Consider the following 23129-nt stretch of genomic DNA (forward strand, 5'->3'; position numbering starts at 1 on the left):
AATTTTTGAGATCAGATAATGTAAAATACAAGTATGTTCAGGGCTTACTACCTCATGCTTCTCCAACTTATCATATTCTATTTGTGAAACTACTACTTGGAAACAAGTTAAAGGAACTCCATCATGTGGAGATGGATGATTAGAAGTTACCTGGGCTCCAGCCTTTTGGATGACTTTCAATGATCTTTGTGGCATCATAGTGTTTAATTGTTAAATGGATGGTTCCCAATATATAGTATAACTTTTTCAATTGGACACATCCTCTCAATATCCCTATCTCTAAAATGGGAACTACAGTATACCACTTTGGGTATTTACTTCTTTACAGTAATAAAGGGTAAGTACTTTTAAAAACTTAAGGTCTTTATTAATAGAAATAATAAACCATTTCATTCATGGGCACAAACCACATGCATTAATAAATATTATGTTATTTATTTAAGATTTATGCTCTGTGTGCTTCCATAAAGATTGGAAGTCATTTCCACATGAAAACAAAACTAGACATTTTCAGGGGAAATTGCATGTTGTTTGTTTAGAGAATACAGGCAAAGTAGATGTATTTTGCCATCAGAATTAGAAGATTTCAACATTTGCTCTTTGATCTCCCTAACATTTAATCTTGATCTCTTATAGGATAATGTTAATAACTCATATTTATATAATACTTTAAGGTTCATTGAGGCCTAAACTAATAAAAATATTTTTGTAGCAATTATGTGCTATAGGCACTTTTATTTATTTATTTTGTTTTTGGGGTACAGACTGTTATTTAACTGGTATACCGTATCTCTTCCCTCCAAAGACCATCTCCCAAAGCAGATCTGTAGCTGTTCTGTAGTTTAAGTCTTAGAAGTTTCCTGGGGCCTTGAAAACTTAAGTGACTTGCTCTGGGTTTTACAGCTAGTAAATCTCACACTATTCAAAACCTAGATACCTTGTCTTCAAATTCAGTGTTCTTACCACTGTTTCCACCCTACTTCAAAATAAAATAAGATTTTTTTCCATTCAAAATTCAAATCCATATTCATCTCTACAAAATTTATGAAATAAAATGAAATTAATAGATACACTTGGACCATTCAGTGTAAATTAAGAATTCTACCACAGAGGGATGGCAGAAATGAACCAGAGTACAGTCTGCTCATCTGGGAACTCTAGTAAAGAGTTTGGCAATGAATGAGAGAATCTCAGGTGCTCAAATGAGGCCTGGAAATAATCTGCAGATTTTAAATACCCTGGTTCTCTGTTATGAGGAACAGCTGATATGGAGTTGCAGAGACCATATGCTTTATAAGATTTTTTAAAAATATATATTGTAATGGAAACATTTTTCCACTTAAAAAGCTGAAGAGCCTGTCTCTGATGGTTGGTGGGGTTCTGATGCTGGGCATTTAAATCATGTGTCTAATTCTCTGTTTTAACAATTTAATTGTTTTAATTATAATAGCAGTGTAGAATATAAAATGTAATAATAAAATTTACACATTGCTTCTTAGATATTTGATTCTCTATAATATGGTAGGTGCTATTATAATCACTATTTTACAATAAAGAAAATAAATGAGAGAGGGAGACACATACACATACACACAGAGACAGAGACAGAGACAGAGAGAGACATCAAGTAACTTGCCCAGGATCACATAGCTAATAATTGAGGCATTGTTTGAACTTTTACTTCGTCTATTCTCATAACTTTATGTTGCCCAATTGTTTCAAGTTAAAAATGCTTGTGGTACCAATCTGAGACATTTATTATGATGATCAAATAAGATGCTCCAGATAAAACACTTTTTTAACCCTTAGAAAGCTAAGACCTCAGGGAGCAAGTCATTCAGCTGATAGGAAATGTAGCTTCTGTTTCCAGTTAGGGAAGGTTCTGTGTCCCAGGGAGAGCACAGCATCACTATAAAAAGAGAATGATAATATCTATACCACCTGTCCTGAAGGGGTGTTGGGAGGAAAGTATTTCACAAGTTTAAAGTTAGTGAAATGGAAATCATTCAATTTTTTACTTAAACCTCCCTGACTCATTATTGCAAACATAATTCCTAGGCAGAGGTTTTTTATGTTAATGAGGTGTTTTTTAAAATAACATTTAAACAATATGTCATGGAGAGTATCTTTTACCTTCACTGATTCTTCTTTAAAGGGCCTTTCAAAATCAGTGACTCATCTCTCAGCCTATGACATTCTGAAAGATTCTGTTAGATAACTGTTACTTTGGTGCTTTGGTGAAGGACCATCACTTTATTTCATTTCAGGTGAATCTAATGAATGGAATCTGGCCTGGAGCATTTCAATTTACCAGTGCTACATACTGGCCACAATACTAAAAAATATAGTTTTTCTTTTTCTTGCTGTCTTGAGATTAGGCATTCCAACTCATCAAAATCATTTTTACCTAAATTAAAGAACTATTGGGACATTGTATTTTGTTTTATTTTTTGTTTGTTTTACATATTTTTCCAAATTATATGTAGATATAATTTTAATAATCATTTTCTAACATTTTGTGACTTATTATAATCCTTCCTCCCACATCTCTGGGCAATGTGTTGTTAAAGGAGAGAGCAGAGATCAGATTATCTGAGTTTTTGTATAATTCTTGGCAAGCTACTTCATTCTTATAATCTTCATTTTTTTCCTCTGTAAAATTGGGAAAATAATACCTGTTCTATTTACCTTTTAGGAAAGTTCTGAGGACAATTTAGCAAACCAAAAACACTAGTTAAATATCAACTCTTTTATTGTGTAATAAATCAGTAATTTGATAGACAAGTATTCATTAAAGACTGAAGTTGGGCTCTCCCTATTCCAAGATAAACAGAGTCCAACTTCAATATAAAGTTCAAAGTCAAGAAATAGGTTGGAAAAATGATCAAACAGCTGCCACAACAACAACAACAAAAAAAATGACCATTAAAAACTATTATTTGGCAGGGAAGGCCAAGATATAGTCAGAAGATAATAGAGTGAAAACAGCTACAAACAAAGCCTCAAAGAAAGTTGTTAATTGCGACCAAGTTCAACAAGAACTCCTGAGTTAAAGAAAGAAATGAGGGGTACAAAAAAATTGAGAAGAGAAATAAGACTGATGCAAGAAAATTATGAAAATTAAATTAGTAGCTCAGTAAAACAAGTACCCAAAAATACTGAATCTGGCCTTAGACACTAGCTGTGTGACCTTGGACAAGTCACTCATTCCACTTTTCTGCTTCATTTCCTCATCTGCAAAATGAGTTGGAGAAGGAAATGACAAACCACTACAAGTACCACCAAAGTATATCTGCCAAGCAAATCCCAAAATGGGGTTACAGAGAGTTGAACATGACTGACAAAGGAATGAACAACAAGCATGACTGTAATGTGTACCCAGTTAGCAAGATATTGGAGATTACCTTCAGCTAGGTTTAAGTTGTGTTAGTAGGAGTGAAGGATGCAAAAATAATTCAGATTGAGTTTTGGCAAGGGAACAACAACCAAAATTTCATCAAAAAGAGATTCCAGAGAAGAGTTCTGTGTGCTTGAAATGGTTGAGTATTGGGTTGAAGTTGAACAGGGAAGATTGTAAAGTCAGAGTAGGGGGTGGAGGAAATAGGAAGTCTTAGTGAGGACAAGGGTTAAGCAAATGAAGATGAAATGATGGTAAGTTATCAGGTTATATCATTTTCTAATTGGGAAATAGAACATGTATGGACGATTGAGACATCTAGTGTAACCATCCCCATTCATGCCTGAGGTGGATCAAAGATCATGAAATTTAAGGAGGTAAAGAACTAGAAGGTTATAGAGTTTGAGAGGTTATCTAAGGAATTATTAAAGACATCTAATATAAGGGTTGGATTTAGGGAGGAAAGAAAGATGTTTAGCGCTAGGTGTAATTTATATTCCTGCTAGTTTATATTGGGGCAATTTTTTTTTTACTCTGGAAAATGTGATTGTATTCCTCTTTAGACAACCTCTCTAGAAATACTTTACTTACTGTCTTGCACTGGCAGTAATCCTTCTTGATCCCTGAGACTTTTAAGGAAGGTGCGATTTTCAGAGAACCTTTAGTTCAAGTACCAGCTAGTGAAAACAACCTGTTTTCATAGGTATGTCCATAGTATTTTCTAGAAAGAGCACTGAATTTCATTGGAGTACTAGAGATCATGATGCTTTTCTTGATACTGTCATAAAATGTCTTTTTGACCTTAGGTAAGACATTTCCCTTCCACTTGACCTCAGTTTTCTCAGCTGAGTAATGAGACAGATGGTCTTTATGATCCCTCTACTATTGTTATTTTGATTTGTCAATTAATGGGCAAAAGTAAGAAATTAGTCAGATACAGAAAACCACCCAAAATACCCATATTGAGGTCTACATGGAGACAATATATAGCAAAAATACTTTCTTTTTTAGTAGCATTTGCTGTTTTATGTTAACTGGTCATTCTTAGAATCATAGAATGTCAGAGCTGTAAGATCCTTAAACCTTGAGTGTTAGAAGAGAAGAACCTTACATGAATATTAAAGACAGAAAGGTTCTTGGGGATCATTTAGGTCAGTCCATTTCGTTTGTACAGACAGGAGAAACAACATATAAGCCCACAGGGTGATAATTTGCTTATGGAAGAACACTTGGTCTTTCATACAAACAACTCATTGGTGATGCTCTTAAGTTGACTCCATATATAGAACTGGATTTACAATTTTCCCAGTACTGACTTTTTTTAAACTACTTATTGGTTCCTTATGTGCAAATCTCCCTTTTCTATGATTACGAATAATATATAAATACCTATTTTACACCGGACCATTAAGGTCATCCTTTTCCTTAACTTATATTATTTTGCTTTAAATACAACTGAATTCTCCATCTCCGGTTCTTACCATGCCCTTTCCTATCCCTATGCCTTTATTTACTCTATCCCTCATTTCTGAAGTAGACTTTTCTTCTTTTTTTTTTAATTTTAAACATTTTATTTGGTCATTTCCAAACATTATTCACTGGAAACAAAGATCATTTTCTTTTCCTCCCCTCCTCACCTCCCACCACCTTTCCCTCTCCCATAGCCGACGCACGATTCCACTGGTTATCACATGTGATCTTGACTCGAACCCATTTCCCTGTTGTTGGTATTTGCATTAGAGTGTTCATTTAGAGTCTCTCCTCAGTCATATCCCCTCCACCCCTGTAGTCAAGCAGTTGCTTTTCATCGGTGTTTTTCCTCCCACAGTTTATCCTCTGCTTGTGGATAGTATTTTTTAGATCCCTGCAGATTGTTCAGGGACATTGAATTGCCACTAATGGAGAAGTCCATCACCTTCGATTATACTACAATGTATCAGTCTCTGTGTACAATGTTTTCCTGGTTATGCTCCTTTTGTTCTGCATCACTTCCTGGAGGTTGTTCCAGTCTCCATGGAATTCCTCTACTTTATTATTCCTTTTAGCACAATAGTATTCCATCACCAACAGATACCACAATTTGCTCAGCCATTCCCTAATTTATGGGCATCCCCTCATTTTCCAATTTTTGGCCACCACAAAGAGTGCAGCTATGAATATTCTTGTACAAGTCTTTTTCCTTATTATCTCTTTGGGGTACAAACCCAGCAGTGCTATAGCAGGATCAAAGGGCAGACAGTCTTTTATCACCCTTTGGACATAGTTCCAAATTGCCCTCCAGAATGGCTGGATCAATTCACAACTCCACCAGCAATGTATTAGTGTCCCCTCTTTGCCACATCCCCTCCAGCATTCATTACTTTCCATAGCTGTCATGTTAGACAATCTGCTAGGTGTGAAGTGATACCTCAGAGTTGTTTTGATTTCTATCTCTCTGATTGTAAGAGATGAGAGAGCACTTTTTCATGTGTTTATTAATAGTTTTGATTTCTTTGGCTGAGAACTGCCTGTTCATGTCCCTTGCCCATTTATCAATTGGAGAATGGCTTGATTTTTTGTACAATTGATTTAGTTCTTTGTAAATTTGAGTAATTAAACGTTTGTCAGAGGTTTTTATGAAGATTGTTTCCCAATTTGTTGCTACCCTTCTGATTTTGATTACATTGATTTTGTTTGTACAAAAACTTTTTAATTTGATGTATTCCAGATTATTTATTTTGCATTTTGTAACTCTTTCTAATTCTTGCTTGGTTTTGAAGTCTTTCCCTTCCCAAAGGTCTGACATGTATGCTATTCTGTATTCACCTAATTTTCTTATAGTTTCCTTCTTTATGTTCAAGTCATTCACCAATTTTGAATTTATCTTGGTGTAGGGTGTGAGGTGTTGATCTAAACCTAATCTTTCCCATACTGTCCTCTAATTTTCCCAGCAGTTTTTATGAAATAGTGGATTTTTCTCCCAAAAGCTGGGATCTTTGGGTTGGTCATATACTGTCTTGCTGAGGTTGCTTGCCCCCAGTCTATTCCACTGATCCTCCTTTCTGTCTCTTAGCCAGTACCAAATTGTTTTGATGACCGCTGCTTTATAATATAGTCTGAGAACTGGGACTGCAAGGCCCCCTTCCTTTGTATTTTTTTTTCATTATTTCCCTGGATATCCTTGATCCTTTGTTCTTCCAAATGAACTTTGTTATGGTTTTTTCTAGATCAGTAAAAAAATTTTTTGGAAGTTCCATGGGTATGTCACTAAATAGATAGATGAGTTTGGGTAGGATGGTCATTTTTATTATATTGGCTCGTCCTACCCATGAGCAGTTAATGTTCTTCCAATTGTTCAAGTCTAGTTTTAGTTGTGTGGAAAGTGTTTTGTAGTTGTGTTCATATAGTTCCTGTGTTTGTCTCGGGAGATAGATTACTAAGTATTTTCTTTTGTCTAAGGTAGTTTTAAATGGGATTTCTCTTTCTAGTTCTTGCTGCTGAGCTGTGTTGGAGATATATAGAAATGCTGATGACTTATGTGGGTTTATTTTGTATCCTGTAATTTTTCTAAAGTTGTTCATTATTTCAATTAGCTTTTTGGTTGAATCTCTGGGATTCTTTAAGTAGACCATCATGTCATCTGCAAAGAGCGATAATTTGGTCTCCTCCTTGCCTATTTTAATGCCTTCAATATCTTTTTCTTCTCTAATTGCTACTGCTAGTGTTTCTAATACAATGTCAAATAATAAAGGTGATAATGGGCATCCTTCTTTCACTCCTGATCTTAATGGGAATGCATCTAGTTTATCCCCATTGCAGATGATATTAGTTGATGGTTTTACATATATACTGTTTATTATTTTTAGGAATGACCCTTCTATTCCTATGCATTCTAGTGTTTTTAGTAGGGATGGGTGTTGTATTTTATCAAAGGCTTTTTCATCATCTATTGAGATAATCATGTGGTTCTTGTTGGTTTGCTTGTTGATGTGGTCAATTATGTGGATAGTTTTCCTAATATTGAACCAGCCCTGCATCCCTGGTATAAATCCTACTTGATCATAGTGGATGACCTTTCTGATCACTTAGTGGAGTCTTTTTGCTAGTATCCTATTTAAGATTTTTGTATCTATATTCATTAGGGAGATTGGTCTATAATTTTCTTTTGCTGTTTTTGTCCTGCCTGGCTTTGGAATTAGTACCATGTTTGTGTCATAAAAGGAGTTTGGTAGAACTCCCTCTCTGCTTATTATGTCAAATAGTTTGTATAGTATTAGAGTTAGCTGTTCTTTGAATGTTTGATAGAATTCACTGGTGAATACGTCAGGCCCTGGGGATTTTTTCTTAGGAAGTTCTTTGATGGCCTGTTGGATTTCTTTTTCTGATATGGGATTATTCAAGAAAACTATTTCTTCTTCTGTTAGTCTACGCAATTTATATTTTTGTAAATATTCATCCATATCACCTAGGTTGGTATCTTTATTGCCATATAGTTGGGCAAAGTAGTTTTTAATGATTACCTTAATTTCCTCTTCATTGGAGGTGAGATCCCCCTTTTCATCCTTGATGCTGTTAATTTGCCTTTCTTCTTTCCTTTTATTAATTAGATTGACCAGTACCTTGTCTATTTTGTCTGTTTTTTCAAAGTACCAGCTTCTAGTCTTGTTCATTAGCTCAATAGTTCTGTCACTTTCGATTTTATTAATTCTCCCTTAAATTTTAGGATCTCTAGTTTGGTTTTCTTCTGGGGGGTTTTAATTTGTTCGTTCTCAAGTTTTTTGATTTGCATTTCCAATTCCTTAATCTCTGTCCTCCCTAATTTGTTAATATATGCACTCAGGGATATGAATTTTTCTCTAAGTACTGCCTTGGCTGCATCCCATAAGGTTTGAAAGGATGTCTCGCCATTGTCATTTTCCTCAACGAAATTATTGTTTCTATGATTTCTTCTCTATCCGATTTTGGAGTATCATATTATTTAATTTCCAATTAATTTTTGATTTGGCTCTCCATGTACCCTTGCCGATCAATATTTTTATTGCCTTGTGATCTGAAAAGGCTGCATTTATTATTTCTGCTTTTCTGCATTTGAGTGCCATGTTTCTATGACCTAGTGTATGATCTATTTTTGTGAATGTGCCATGTGGTGCTGAAAAGAAGGTATATTCTTTTTTTGTCCCTATTTATTTTTCTCCATATGTCTATTAACTCTAATTTTTCTAAGATTTCATTCACCTCTTTTACCTCTTTCTTGTTTATTTTTTGGTTTGATTTATCTAAATTTGATAGTGGTTGGTTCAAGTCTCCCACTAATATGGTTTTACTGTGTATTTCCTCCTTCAATTCTCCTAGTTTTTCTATTAAAAATTTCGATGCTATACCATTTGGTGCATACATGTTGATTAGTGATATTTCCTCATTGTCTATACTCCCTTTTAGCAGAATATATTTACCTTCCCAATCCCTTTTGGTCAGGTCTATTTTTACTTTGGCTTTGTCAGATATCATGATTGCAACTCCTGCCTTCTTTCTATCAGTTGAGGCCCAAAAGGTCTTACTCCAACCTTTAATTCTAACCTTATGAGTGTCAACCCATCTCATATGTGTTTCTTGAAGACAACAAATGGTAGGGTTTTGGGTTCTAATCCAATCTGCTATTTGTCTACGTTTTATGGGTGAGTTCATCCCATTCATGTTCAAACTTATGATTGTCATTTGTGGATTTGCTGGCATTTTGATATCTTCCCCTAGTTCTGACCTTTCTTCTTTACCTATCTCCTTTTGAACCAGTGATTTACTTTAGGTCAGTTTCCCTAGTCCCCTCCCTTGAGATGCTTCCCTTTCTAGCCCCTCCCTTTTAATGCTCCCTTCCCCTCCCCCCTCTCCTTCCCTCCCTTTTTATACTCCCTCCCTCCTCCCCCTCCTTAATTTTCCTTTCTTTCTTGCCCTAATGTGTAAGATAGAATTCAGGATCCCATTGGATCTAGATGTTCTTCCCTCTGAGATTTGATTTCACTAAGAATAAGGTTTAAGTAATTCCACTTCACGCTCTCTTCCTCTCCTTCTCATATAAGAATTCTTCCCCTCCCCTTCCCATGTGTATCTTTATATGGGAAAGATGATTCTATTGATTCCCTCCCATTTCTTGAAGTTATTCTTAGTATTATCGACGGTTCCCCCCTCCCTTTTCCTTTCTTTGCTCCAACTTTCCCCAAATCTTCTTAATGCGCCAATATTTCCCTATGCATGTTTCTTCTAACTACTCTTATGATGCATGCAATTTTGAGAGTTACACAAAACATTTTCCCCACATATTAATATATATAATTTGATGTAAATGTAGTCCTTATAGAAGAGAGTTTGACTTAAAGAAAAAGATAAGATTCATCTCCTTTTCCCTTTCTTTCATATTTACCTTTTCATATTTCTCTCGCTTTCTGTGCTTGGATATCAAATTTTCCACTAAGTTCTGGTCTTTCCTTAGCAAATGCTTGGAAATCTTCTATTTTGTTGAATGCCCATACTTTCCCCTGGAAGTATATAGTCAGTTTTGCTAGGTAGTTGATTCTTGTTTGGAGACCCAGCTCTCTTGCCTTTCTAAATATCGTGTTCCATGCTTTGCGGTCTCTTAGTGTGTTAGCCGCTAAGTCGTGTGTGATCCTTATGGGAGCCCCCTTATATCTGAAGCTCCTCTTCTTGGCTTCTTGTAGGATTTTCTCCTTTTCCTGGAAGCTCTTGAATTTGGCAATTATATTCCTAGGGGTTTTCTTTTGGGGATTTAGTATAGAGGGTGTTCTATGAACCCTTTCTATTTCTATTTTGCCCCCTTGCTCCAGAACGTGTGGGCAATTTTCTTTTATAATCTCCTGTAGAATAATATCGAGATTATTGTTTATCTCTGTTTTTTCTGGGAGACTGATAATTTGGAGGTTGTCTCTTCTCCCTCTGTTTTCTAGATCTGTGACCTTCTCAGTGAGATATTTTATGTTCTTTTAATTCATTAACTTTTTGGGGTTTGCTTTATTGATTCTTGCTGTTTTATGATCTCACTTTCTTCGAGTTGCTTAATTCTGGACATTAGGGTCTGGTTTTGCTTTTTAGCTTTGTCTGCCCTTCTATTGGATGCTTCGAGCTCTTTTTCCAATTGAGCATTCTTTTCTGTCAGACAGCTGATCTCTTTCTCCCATTTTTCTTTCCAGGTTTCCATCTTTTGTATAAATTTCAGTTTGAGATCTTCCAGAACTTGTTGATAGTTTCCATTTTGGGGGGCTTGTTCTGATTTTTTTTGGATTTCCTCCTCATTCTCTTCTTTTCCTTGGGCACTTCCACCAAAGAAGTTTTAAATAGTCGCCTTTTTCCCGTTCTTCCTGGAGGCTTGATTTTGTGCCTTGTGAGCCATCCCTTTGGTGGTTTAATTCCCCTTTCCTTTTTGGTCTGGGTCTGGGTGATATGGGTGGGTTTTCTCTACACTTTTCTTCTTACATCTCTATCACTTGAAGACACTTCCACCACATTCCAACTAAAGCACCACCTATTTCAATGTAGTTTTCCCTCAACTCTTTAGATGACGGTGACATCTTCCATTGTAAATATCTCATAATTCTTTTCTACATGTCCCTTTATTCTCCTTTTATATCAGTTATTAGGATATATGGTTTTCTTCATCATTATCTTTTAAGATTCTGGAGATCAGGACGTTTGTCCTGCATATTTGGGTCTTCATAACCAAGCACAGTAGATAATGTAAATGCTTATTGAAATGTGAGTCCCTTTTTAAAAAAAAAGTAATCTATAGTAATTCCTTTTATACTAGTTTCTGATGTCCTCATAGTGGGACTGGATGTCAAGAAAACAAGTGCTCTATATACTTATCTCTTTTCAAAACAGATTTTTGATTTGTTATATTTCTTAAGTGATACTTCATGAGTGATCTCTCTACCCCTTCCTCCGATTGTCATACACTAAGACCTGAGTATTGTAAAAATAATAGACTAAATTAATTGATTTCAGATATAAACTGATTTGATACTCTGCTTGCTGTGCTTTGTGCATCTGAAAACTACTCAAACTCTACTTTAAGAAGATTTGATTAAGCTATTCCCCATTTTTAACAATGGAGGTACTTGGTAAGGAATGTATTGAGAACTTTTAAATTTTTTCCACCCTATTCAGACAGTACCTTAGGGAAAGATGAAGTTGCAAACTCCTGATTGAACAATGAAAAGTCCCTTCATGGTTGCCAAAACTGTAACCGGGAAAACATGATTGCCAAAACTGTGAATGTTAAACACTAAAAATTATCCTTTACAGTTTTGGCATTTACAGCTTTCAACATTCACAGTTTTGGCAACCACGTTTTGGTTGTTGCAGCTTACAAAGTATCTTCAGTTTATATAAGTGAAGTGAAGCTTATAAGTGAATTTCTCTTCAGGGCCAGGGGCAAGGATGCTAAAGAGACTCTTGTTATACAAAAACAAACTATTTATTGAGAATATAAGGATATAAAAGGATTTCTAACTCTTAAGAGATTCTAACTCCACCCAAATAAAACTCCCTGGTTCCACAAGAAGCTGCTCCTTCTGTTTCCACAGGGTACACTGATCCTTTCTCATCTGACTAACCCAAATATTCCCTAATCTACAATAATATAACACTATTATCCTCATAAGAAGTATATAATTATTAACTTTATCTCCAGGTTATCAAAATAAGAAAGGCCAGTTGGGTGAGCCTCAGCAATTACCAAGTTAGAACTTTGAGCTTTAGGAAACTCAGAGTCCAAACCAAACACCAGGTCTTTCTTTTGTCTTCTCAGAGATAAAACAATTTATAAAACAGCAATAGACAGTCACTAGTGTTTCCCAAGTTGGAAAAGGAAATCACTTAGCTCCCTCAGGCTTTTCCTTTCTTTCCTTTTACCTCACTGAGGAGAGAGTGAAAAAAAATGTCACCTGCTCCCAGCACTCAGAGAGTAACTGCCTCTCCCAGAGAGTAACAGCCACACCCAGAAAATAACTGCAACAGAAAAACCCTTATACTGTCTAAATTTGAAACTGACATTGTCTCAGTTCTGTTTCAAACTCCAATTATTTCTCAAGCTAGTTTCTCTACTACTTATCTCTAAAGTAATATAACAAGACTTAATTTCTAATATCATCCTTATAGTATGTACACATATGCATTGAATCATTTCAGAAATAATTTCTTTTTTTTTCCTCTTCCAGTGTGAAGTAGAATGTTATCTTTCCATGGAGTTGAGAGATTCTTTGGCAGTAATGAATGATATGCTACAAATGAATGGAGATTCTATAGAAACTCTCAATAGCTTTATAGTCTGTATGTCTGAGTAATTACATGAGGCAGCTTAATATAACTGAAACAGCTCTAGACTAGAAGTTTGAAATCCAGGTCCCGATATTGTCTCTGCCACATTCTTAGTATATTTTATGATTCTAGGCAATAAATAATTTCCTTTGCTGAGACCTCAGTTTCCTCTTCTGTGTATAAAATGAGAGTGTTATACTAGATTGATCTCCATGGGATAATTTAACCCTGATGTCCTCCATTCAGAGGTTTCTTCATAACATTCTATGATCTTCTGATTTTAATTAGGCATTTAACTTACAGTTTTTAAATATGACAAAGAACAACAGCAGGAGTTTTAGAAGAAGCTGCATGAACCCAAAAAATACAATGTAATATTAATAGCATTTCCTTTAATTTATTGAAAAACTTAACTATAGTAATTATTGATTCTCCCATGATTATCAAATTATAAAAATTAAATTTCATGACATCTGCAATGTGAATAAATCACTTTGTAATTTATAGTAATAGATAGTATCCTATTGCATGCCTTGAGATCTCCAATTCATTTCAATTTATCCCTTAGTGATTCTGTTTTAACATTCTGTACACAACATGTCTGGCATTGAAGGATTCCAAACAGCAACATCAGTACAAAGATTTATTTATATGATGATCTGAATATATCAGTTCTGCCATTCATTTTGGTGGTACATCCAGATGAGTTATGAGATACTCTCAGGACATGAGACAAATGATGATTCCTTGAAAAGAAACCTTGTGGGCTAGAGCTAATAGACTTCTTGTCTTGAAATCACCTTTGACTCCTCCCACTTCCTCTTTATTTATATCCATTTAGGTGTGGTGCCCTATTGAGCCTATCTCTGGATAGGTGTTCTATTTAACACTTCTTTGAAAGGTGGTACAGGCTACCACCCTAGAGGTCCAACAGAGATACTTTTTTATAAGAGGCAATTGACCTTAGGTGGTTAAATGGAACTAGGGTGCTAGTCACTGGCAACTAGAATATGGGGAAAATGGTCAGTTGAGCTAACAGTAGTAAAAGGGAGAAATCTGAACTCCTAGGGGGTATCCCCCAAACCCTAAGAGCAGGTATTGAACAAATTATCTACTTCTAATTTCATAATTATTAATTAATTTACATAGGCAGACATAGAAACCAAGTTGATGGAACAGTGGATGAAACACTGGACTTGGAGTGAAAAAGATCTTAGTTTAAGTCCTGCCTCAGATAATTAGCTGTGTGATTCTGGACAAGTTACTTATCCTTTCTCTGCCCCGGTTTCCTCATACATGATATGATAGTAATAATAGTGCCTACCTCCCAAGAGTGTGGTGAAGATAAAATGAGATAATATTGCAAGTCTTAAAATGCTTTATAAATTACATGTGATCCATCTTATTTGCAAACATTCCAGTCCTGCCTGGACAACAGGCTGTCTGCCAAGGGACCACTCACTGAAAGCTCAATCGAGAAATGGAACCAGTTCAGAGATGCAGTGAAGGAAACATCAAAGGCAGTCCTAGGCCCCAAACAACGCAACCACCAGGACTGGTTCGACGAGAACAACACTGCTATTGAAGACCTATTGAGCAAAAAGAACAAAACCTTTATGGAATGGCAAAATAACCCAAACTCTGCTCCTAAAAAGGACAGATTCAAGTCTCTCCAAGCCATGGCGCAGTGTGAGATCAGAAAGATGCAAGACCGATGGGGGGGGAAAAAGGCAGAAGAAATCCAGCGCTTTGCTGATATGAAAAACTACAAACAATTTTTCCACAATATGAAAAACTACAAACAATTTTTCCACGATACGAAAAACTACAAACAATTTTCACCACCACTCCCTTGCTATCCTCTGATGGTGACACTCTCATAAAAGATAAAAAAAGCATCAGCACCAGGTGGAAAGAACACTTCAGTCAGTTTCTCAACTGACCCTTTTCAGTCGACCAAAGCACCCTTGACCAGATCCCCCAAAACCGCACCATTGAACAACTTGACGTCCTTCCTTCAAGAGAGGAAGTCCAAAAAGCCATTAAACAAATGAGTACAGGCAAGGCACCCGGTAAAGATGGGATCCATCCCAACCGAGGTGTACAAGGCCTTAAAAGGAAAGGCACTCCAGGCATTCTACATAGTGCTGACCAGCATATGGGAAGAGGAAGACATGCCCCCAGAACTCAGCAATGCCTCCATTGTAGCCCTATACGAGAACAAAGGCGCAGGAGCAGCCTGTGACAACTACAGAGTCATCTCACTACTCTCCACTGCTGGATAGATCCTCGTCCGTGTTATACTTAACAGACTCCTGTCATCTGTTTCAGAGCAGAACTTGAATGTAGCTTCTGACCAGATCGGAGCACCATCAACATGGTCTTCCCGATGAGTCAAATGCAGGAAAAATGCCTTGAACAGAACCCGAGTCTCTACATTGTCTTCATAGACCTGACAAAGGCATTTGACACAGTGAACAGGGACACATTGTGGGTGATCCTTAGCAAGCTTGGTTGCCCAGCAAAATTCGTCAAACTGATCCAACTCTTTCATGTCGACATGACAGGGGAAGTCCTATCTGGTAGAGAGACTTTCGACCTCTTAAACATCTCCAATGGCGTGAAACAAGGCTGTGTCCTCGCTCCGGTACTATTCAACCTATACTTCACCCAGGTATTACAGGATGCTGTGATGGATCTAGACCTGGGCGTCTACATCAAATACCAACTAGATGGCTCACTATTCGACCTTTGCCACCTGACTGCAAAAACAAAGACAATAGAGAGACTCATCCTGGAAGCTCTCTTTGCAGATGACTGTGCTCTCATGGCCCACCAAGAAAATCATCTTCAAACCATTGTGGACAGGTTCTCTACCACAACAAAACTGTTTGGCCTGACTATCAGCCTCAGCAAAACAGAGGTCCTGTTCCATCCTGCACCGGGGACGCCAACTAACCAGCCGTGCATTACAATCAATGGCATGCAGCTTTCTAACATCAACACTTTCATGTACCTGGCAGCACCATCACCAATGACGGGTCCCTAGACCACGAGATTAATGCCAATATCCAAAAGGCCAGCCAGGCACTCGGGCGGCTGTTCTGCAAAGTCCTCCAACACAGCGGTGTAAGCACTGCGACGAAGCTCAAGGTGTATAACGCAGTGGTCCTCAGCTCGCTCCTGTACGATTGTGAGACATGGACACTGTACCGGAAGCACATGAAGCAGATGGAGCAATTCCACCAATGCTCCCTCCGGTCAATCATGAGGATCCGATGGCAGGACCGAATCACCAACCAGGAAGTCCTCGACAGAGCCAACTCCACCAGCATCGAAGTCATGGTCCTCAAAACCCAGCTACGATGGTCTGGACATGTCATCCACATGGACCCACAGCAAATACCAAGACAGGTATTCTATGGTGAACTGTCAGCTGGACTCAGGAAACAAGGCCGAATAAAGAAAAGATTCAAGGATCAGCTAAAGTCAAAGTTGAAGTGGGTTGGCATAACACCAAAGCAACTAGAACTCGCTGCCTCTGACAGAAGCAGCTAGCGAACCCACATTAACCATGCCGCCATCACCTTTGAAGATGAGTGACGTTGACATCTTGCCGCTACGTGTGAACGCCGACACCAGGCCACAACCGCACCTCCTGTAACAACTGGCGTTCCATGCCCCATGTACCACAAACTCTGAGCCTCAGCCTTTGGACTTCAAAGCCAAATGAGGGTACATCAATAGATGATAATGCACAAAGACAATTGTCATTCTCGGTCGCCGAGAGACTACCACTATACATATAAAATTTGATCCTTACAACTCTGTATAGTGTTATTTTTGTCCCTATTTTATAAATAAAAAACTAATATTGAGAGAGATTAAGTGACTAAACCAGGCTTATATAACTAGTAAATTGCTGAGACAGAATTTGAACTCAGATCTGCATGCTTCTAATGTCAGTGATCTATCATCTGTGCCACCTAGAAGCTAATCATTAAAGAGAGAGGATCAATCAAATCTTATTTTGAATATTTCCTCCCTTCATCCTTTCCTCCTTTCCTCTCTTCTTTCCTTCCTTTACTCTCTTCCTCCTATCTTTTTTCCCTAGCTCCCTTTCCCCTATCTTTCTTTTTTCACTATCTCCCTTTCCTCTCTTCTTCTCTCCCTTCTTTTCATCCTTCCTTGATTGTTTTATTAAAAGTACAGGACCTCAGTAATGTTTTTGTTAAAAGGAAGAATAATAACTAAAATTTGGAAGCCATTACATTAACTTTTTAATTGTCCCCAAAAGACAAAATAACAATAAGTCTATATTTGATTGACCAAAATTGTGTAAAAAGAATCAAGGAAGATAATGTATTTACTATTATACTTAACTCAATATTTACAGCTTTTAGGCATAAGATTCAAAGGAAGTTACACAAGTTTAAAAACCCATGATGAGACATTTACCATTTCTTTTCTATTTGTTTTATTTTGCATAGTCACTATTCAAAACAAATTTTTTTTTTTCGCTTTGACTCTTACTTTTATATTTGTCTTACAAAAACCATTGCTGGTTGTAGAGAAACAGAGGTTGAGCACTGTACCCTTTTCCTATTTATGAAGCAGTCTTTCTCAACTCTTGCTTAACAACACATGACAAATTAATTTTGTACTCGGGTAGCCTGGCTACCTAAAAAAAAAAAATATTAGGCTCTTTTTTTAAAACCCTCTTTAACTCTTCATACCTACACTCTGGAGCTCAGATGAAGTTTACTTAAACCTTAGGTTTTGGTTCATATCTAGGGTCTCTCAAAAAGGAGAGTAGAAGGATGCATAGTGTACAGTATAAATCATGTAGAGGACAGCTATTTTTTCCTTTCACAAATGAAATGCTAAATATATACAAGACTCACAAGCGCATAGAAATATGATCGAAAAATGCAAAAGAAACTGTCATAATGGAGCTTGATGATGTGCTAAATAAACACTTTATATGTCAACTCTGTTCTGTCCTGAGTAAAGCCAGCTTGGGTAGGTTGGGCTTATTTTCCAGTAAAACTATAGCAGCTAAAATGGGATTCTTCCTTAAGTTGCAGTTGTCACTGGGGACTCGAAACTCTGAAATTCTTGCATTTACAAGGTGACCTCCATATACTTTTTAGGTTTGCTGTTTGGCTACTTATAATAAGGAAAGAAATAAAACATAAGAGGTACCTAGAGGTCTAAAACATCAGGGTTAGATTCACCTAAGCCTAAATATCCTCTTTAGCTGTTAAATGCTCACAGTTCACCATTTTTTGCCTTGAGTGACTAGAGGTATCAGCTTTTTTTTTTCTCCTTCCCTCCAGGAATAGATTCAAATAATGCTGGCATCATCTTCAGGGAGAAGCAAAGCTTTTTCAAAATTCTTTCCTCCTTATACAATAATATATTGTTATCTAAGCTATTATTTTTATTAATATTATATCCCTTTCATATTAATAGAGATGCATTTGTGATCCATAATACATTATATTTTATTGTCTATTTGAATCTTCCAGACTTTTTAATGCATTTTTAAAAAAGCAAATTTGTTTTACTGTTTGAAATTTGGAGAGCGATTAGACTATTTCCTGCATGATCTCAGCCTTAAATCAATATTCAAATCAGATAATTATGGCTCATCTTTCTCAACAGCAGCCCAGGGAGAAAAATGTGGGGAGCATTGGTATAGATGGATTTCAGAGACATACAAGATGTTTGGACTGACATGAAATACTACAAGAATAAGGCTACCCTAATATCAGATTAATAACCTAGTGTTTGCTGCTGTTTGGACTGGGGATGGGATGGGGAGGTCAGGTTTGTGTTTGGACAAACCCAGAAAATAATGCTGAGCTTCCTGCATGTTTGAAGAGTGGAGGGTTTCATTCATACTTGAGGGAGTTTCCAATGCCTAAAACTTAAAAGTGGAAGGTACCTTAGGAATTGGGCTGTCTTACTATCTCATTGTATAGAGGAGAAAAAGCAAGATTTTGAGAACTTAAAAGATTTACAAGAATTTATAATTACTAGGAGCAATGTCCCATGTTGTGCTGACAGATGAGAAAATTGAGGCTCAGAGAGATGAGTGACATTTCTAAAATCATGTAACTTTTTGCCATCTTACCTTTTGCCACTTAACTGATGTAGATACTACAGTTTTATCATAGATTTTGATTTTGTGGAATTATAGATCTCTTACTGGAAGGGAATATAGAGTTTACTTAATCCTTCTCATTAGTTTTATAATTGAATAAAATGAGACCCATAGAGGTTAAGTTAATTCTCAAGGGCACCATAGGCAGCTAAATGTCGTAGTAGAGAATGTGTTAGACTTTCAATATTGAAGACTCTGAAAAAGCCAACTACTGTTTCTTGCTCTCAATTTCTTCACATATAAAAAAGATCACTTATCTCAGAGGGTAGTTGTGAGAATTAAATTCATGATGACAATACTATATTCACATGGTACTTTAACATTTACAAAATATATTCCACAACAGTGTTATGAGGAAGGTAATTCAGGTACTGTATTACTGACTTCATTTTAAAGGTGAAGAAACTGGAATGACTTTTAAAAAATCACTTGTTGGCAAATCACAGTCACATCTATGATTTGAATTGAGGTAATCTTATGATTCCTTCATAAATATGAAGAAGTGTTTATTCAATTACTCTTTGATCACCTCTAAGGAAAGGGATTACACAACCTCTTGAGGCAATAAATTACTTATTTGAACAGCTCTCCAAAGTTAAGAAATTTTCTTTATTTGTTACCTAAATTTATCTTTTTGAATCCTTATTGCTTTCCCTTTTGGTTCTATTCTCTCTTGGAAATCTATTCCCTCCTGCACATCATAACACATCAGATATTTTAACCCAGTTATCATGCCTCTCCCCTCCCTCCCCAAGTTTTCTCTGCTCTAGGTTATATATGCCCAATTCCTTCAGCCAATTCTCATATGACATGGACTCAAGACTTTTCACTATCCTGAGTGACTTTTTTTGGTTTACTGCCTAGTTTACCAATTCTTTTTTAAACTGCAACATTCAGGATTGAGCATAGTGCTCCAGATTATTCAATATGATTTAGTTACAAAGTTCTCATTTGCTCTTTACAATGGGACTGTGAAGTAGGCAATATAAGGTTGGATGGATGGATGGATGGATAGATAGATAGATAGATGCACAGATGGATAGATAGTACTTAACTTGGTGAAGTACTAGAGATACTAAAACCAACATAGTGTCAAAGAATTGATATTCTCACAGAAAGTGGAAAGGAGGAGCATCCCAGTGGGTAGGTGCACAGAGAGCACTTTTTTTTTTTCGTATCCCATTTGGTTTACTTTTTTTAGTGTCTACAACTCATTCAGCTGAGCAGGAGGTTCAGTTGACTCCAGTTCCAACTCCTCATGCCTCAAACTCAAACTCAAAGTAATGTGGATCAAAGTAGTGAATTCGGATGTAGCCGTCTTCTCCACTGCTGCTGTAGCTCTTGCCATCAGGATGGAAAGCAACACTGTTAATGGGACCAAAGTGATCTTTGACTCTTCCAAACTCCTCTTCAAAGGCAAGATGAAAGAAACTGGCTTCAAATTTGCCAATTCTGGTGGAGGTTGTGGCTATATCCATGGCCTCCTGTCCACCACCCAGGACTATGTGGTCATAGATTGGGGGAAAGAGCAGCTGAGTTGACAGGTTGCTCAGTCCTGAATGTTTTTTGGTGCTCAAGTGTTGTGGAGTCAGAGTTTGGCTGTATTGTCCTTGGATGCAGTGACAAACATTGTCATATCTCAAGAGGTCTGAATGTCGTTGATCTGCCTTGAATGTTCCTTAACATTCACCATCACTTCTCCAGACTTAGCACTGTATTGGTTGAGCTCCCCATTTTCATGGCCAGCAACGATGCATTCCCCTAAGGGTCCCCACACAGCACTTGTGATTTTAGCATCAGCATTACAGGGGATCTTCATATAGGGTTCATTGCTATCGATCTGGCTAAGGTCTCGCAGGTCAAAGAAACTGACAAAGCACTGGTACCCCATCTGTTTGTCTGTGGAGAACATGATGATGCTGCCCCCAAAGTTGAAGCCACACGTAAGGACAGCTGAGTTGGTCTTCAGCAGAGCCAGTTGTTTCCCTGTTTCACAATCCCAGAGACAGCAACTGTTGTCAGCGGAGCCAGTAAGGACATGTTTGGTGTCCCAGTCAGCATCCACACACCACATAACTCCAGTGTGTCCAGTGTAGGTGCCCAGCCTCTCGCCGTTCACTGAGTACCACACATTGACAATCGGGTCCTTGGCCACAGTGAAGAGCAGGTCTCCCTCGTGGTTGTACTTGATCTGCATAATGGATCACTTGTGGCCCTGGAGCAGGATTGGATTCATCGCGGTGGCCGCGGCTATCCCACTCGCACTACCAGACAGTGCGACAGCGTGAGGTCCTATGGGAAGTCCTGAGTTCAGAAGTGTGATCCCAGGAAAGTCACTTAATCCCAGTTACCTAGACTTTGCCTGCTGGGAGCCATCAAAGTCTATGCTATTTGACAAAGGGCAAAGCAGCCCCCAGGAAGAATGGAAATACCCACTGAAACCTCCCTACGTGACTTTCCTTATTATTATCCCTTTATTATTGGAATTACTATGATTATTATTTTTCCTTAGTTCCATGAAAAATAAATGAGAGCAACATGCTTGCAGGGTTAATACAGATGTCCTACTCTATCCACCCAGGATATTACCAGGAGAGCCCACTTACAAAATTAAACCTAAGCATTCTTATATACCCACTTAGATAGGACCCTCTTTTCTAGATATAAAAACTTCTGGCAAATCTGTGCTTTCAATTCCCTAACCTATATCTGGGTCATGTTGATTCTACCCACTGAACCTGCCCTTAGCAACAATGTTTCATTAACTATCTCCCTAGGCTTCCTGTCTGTTGTTAGGTTCCATGGAAACGTGTATGTTGAGAATGAAACTGTGTACCAAGTAGATGTGTGATCATGAGGGTATAAAATAAAGCCAGACCTCAGCCAAGGTGGAGCAGTTTATCCTATGAAACCTGTGCTGCAGGTTGAATATGAAAGCTGTGTCCCATCCGTCATTCCACTGACACCTTCCCACCTCCAAGACTCCATCCCTTGTGGGAGGCTGGTCCACCCCACAGCATTTGTCACTCTTTCCCTTATAACCAATATTTAGAATCAGTACTGAAACAGAAGATAATGTTTTTTTTAAGTTTTTTATTTTTTTCAGTTGCATGTAGAAACAATTTCTGAAAATTGTTTTCTGACATTTTATGATTCATATTTCCCCCCTTCTCCCTCTCTCCAAGGCTGTAAATGGCCTGATATAAGGATTACCAGTGTTTTCATGCAATATATATTTCCATATTTCTCTTGTCATGATAGAAGACAAATATTATATACACAGTTAAAAACTTATGAGGGAAATAAAGTGGAAAATGGCATTCTTTGATCTTTATTCAGACGCCAACAGTTTCTTCTTTGTCTGTAGATAGTATTTTTCATCTTGGTTCCCTTGTGGATATCTTGGGAACTTGTTTGCTGATAACAATTTAGTCCTTCAAATTTGATCATCATATAATATTTCTTTGACAGTATATATACATTGTTCTCCTGGCTATGCTCACCTGACTTTGCATCAAGTCATAAGACTTCCCAGGTTTTTCTCAACTCGTCTTGTTCATCATTTCTTATAGTGCATTAGTATTCTGTTATGACCATATGTTACAACTTGTTCATCCATTCCCCAAATGATGTACAACATGTAAATTTCCACTTCTTTGTCACTACAAAAAAGAGCTACTATTTTTTTTTATACAGGTAGGCCATTTTCCCTCTTCTTTGATCTCTTTAAAATATAGACTCAGTACTAGTATTGTTGAGTCAAAGGGTATGCATAGTTTTATGACCCTTTTCATGTGGTTCCATATTGTTCTCCATAATGGTTGTACCATTTTACAGTTCCACCAACAGTGTATTAGTGACCCAGTTTTCCCACATTCCCTCAAAAATCTGTCATTTTCTTTTTCGTCTATCTGATAGATGTGAGGTGGTACTTCAGCATTGTTTTAATTTTCAATTCTCTAATCAATAGTGATTTGGAGCATTTTGCCATTTAACTATAGCTACCTTAATGTTTTTTTCATTTGACAATTTCCTGTCCATGTTCTTTGACCATTTATCAATTGGAAAATGATTTCTGTTCTTATAAATTTGATTCCATTCTCTGTATATTTGAGAAATGAGGCCTTTGTCACTGATATTTGATGTAAATTTCCCCCTTGAATTTGTTGTTTCCTTTCTAATCATGGTTGCATTGGTTTTGTTTGTAGAAAACCCTTTTGATTTAATGTAGTCAAAACTGTCCATTTCCTTTTTTGTAAT

General features: G+C 37.1%; 1 protein-coding gene and 1 pseudogene across 3 annotated transcripts in view; one reads left to right on the plus strand and one right to left on the minus strand.

Moving 5' to 3' along the window:
- TRAPPC9 (trafficking protein particle complex subunit 9) overlaps positions 1-23129 on the plus strand; it is a 1102825-nt gene that overhangs the window by 565471 nt on the left and 514225 nt on the right. The gene's annotated exons all lie outside the window — the stretch shown is intronic.
- On the minus strand, positions 20032-21105 carry LOC100619971 (eukaryotic translation initiation factor 3 subunit I-like; annotated as a pseudogene).

This window comes from Monodelphis domestica, chromosome 3 (genome assembly GCF_027887165.1).
Source record: "Monodelphis domestica isolate mMonDom1 chromosome 3, mMonDom1.pri, whole genome shotgun sequence".
Taxonomy (NCBI): domain Eukaryota; kingdom Metazoa; phylum Chordata; class Mammalia; order Didelphimorphia; family Didelphidae; genus Monodelphis; species Monodelphis domestica.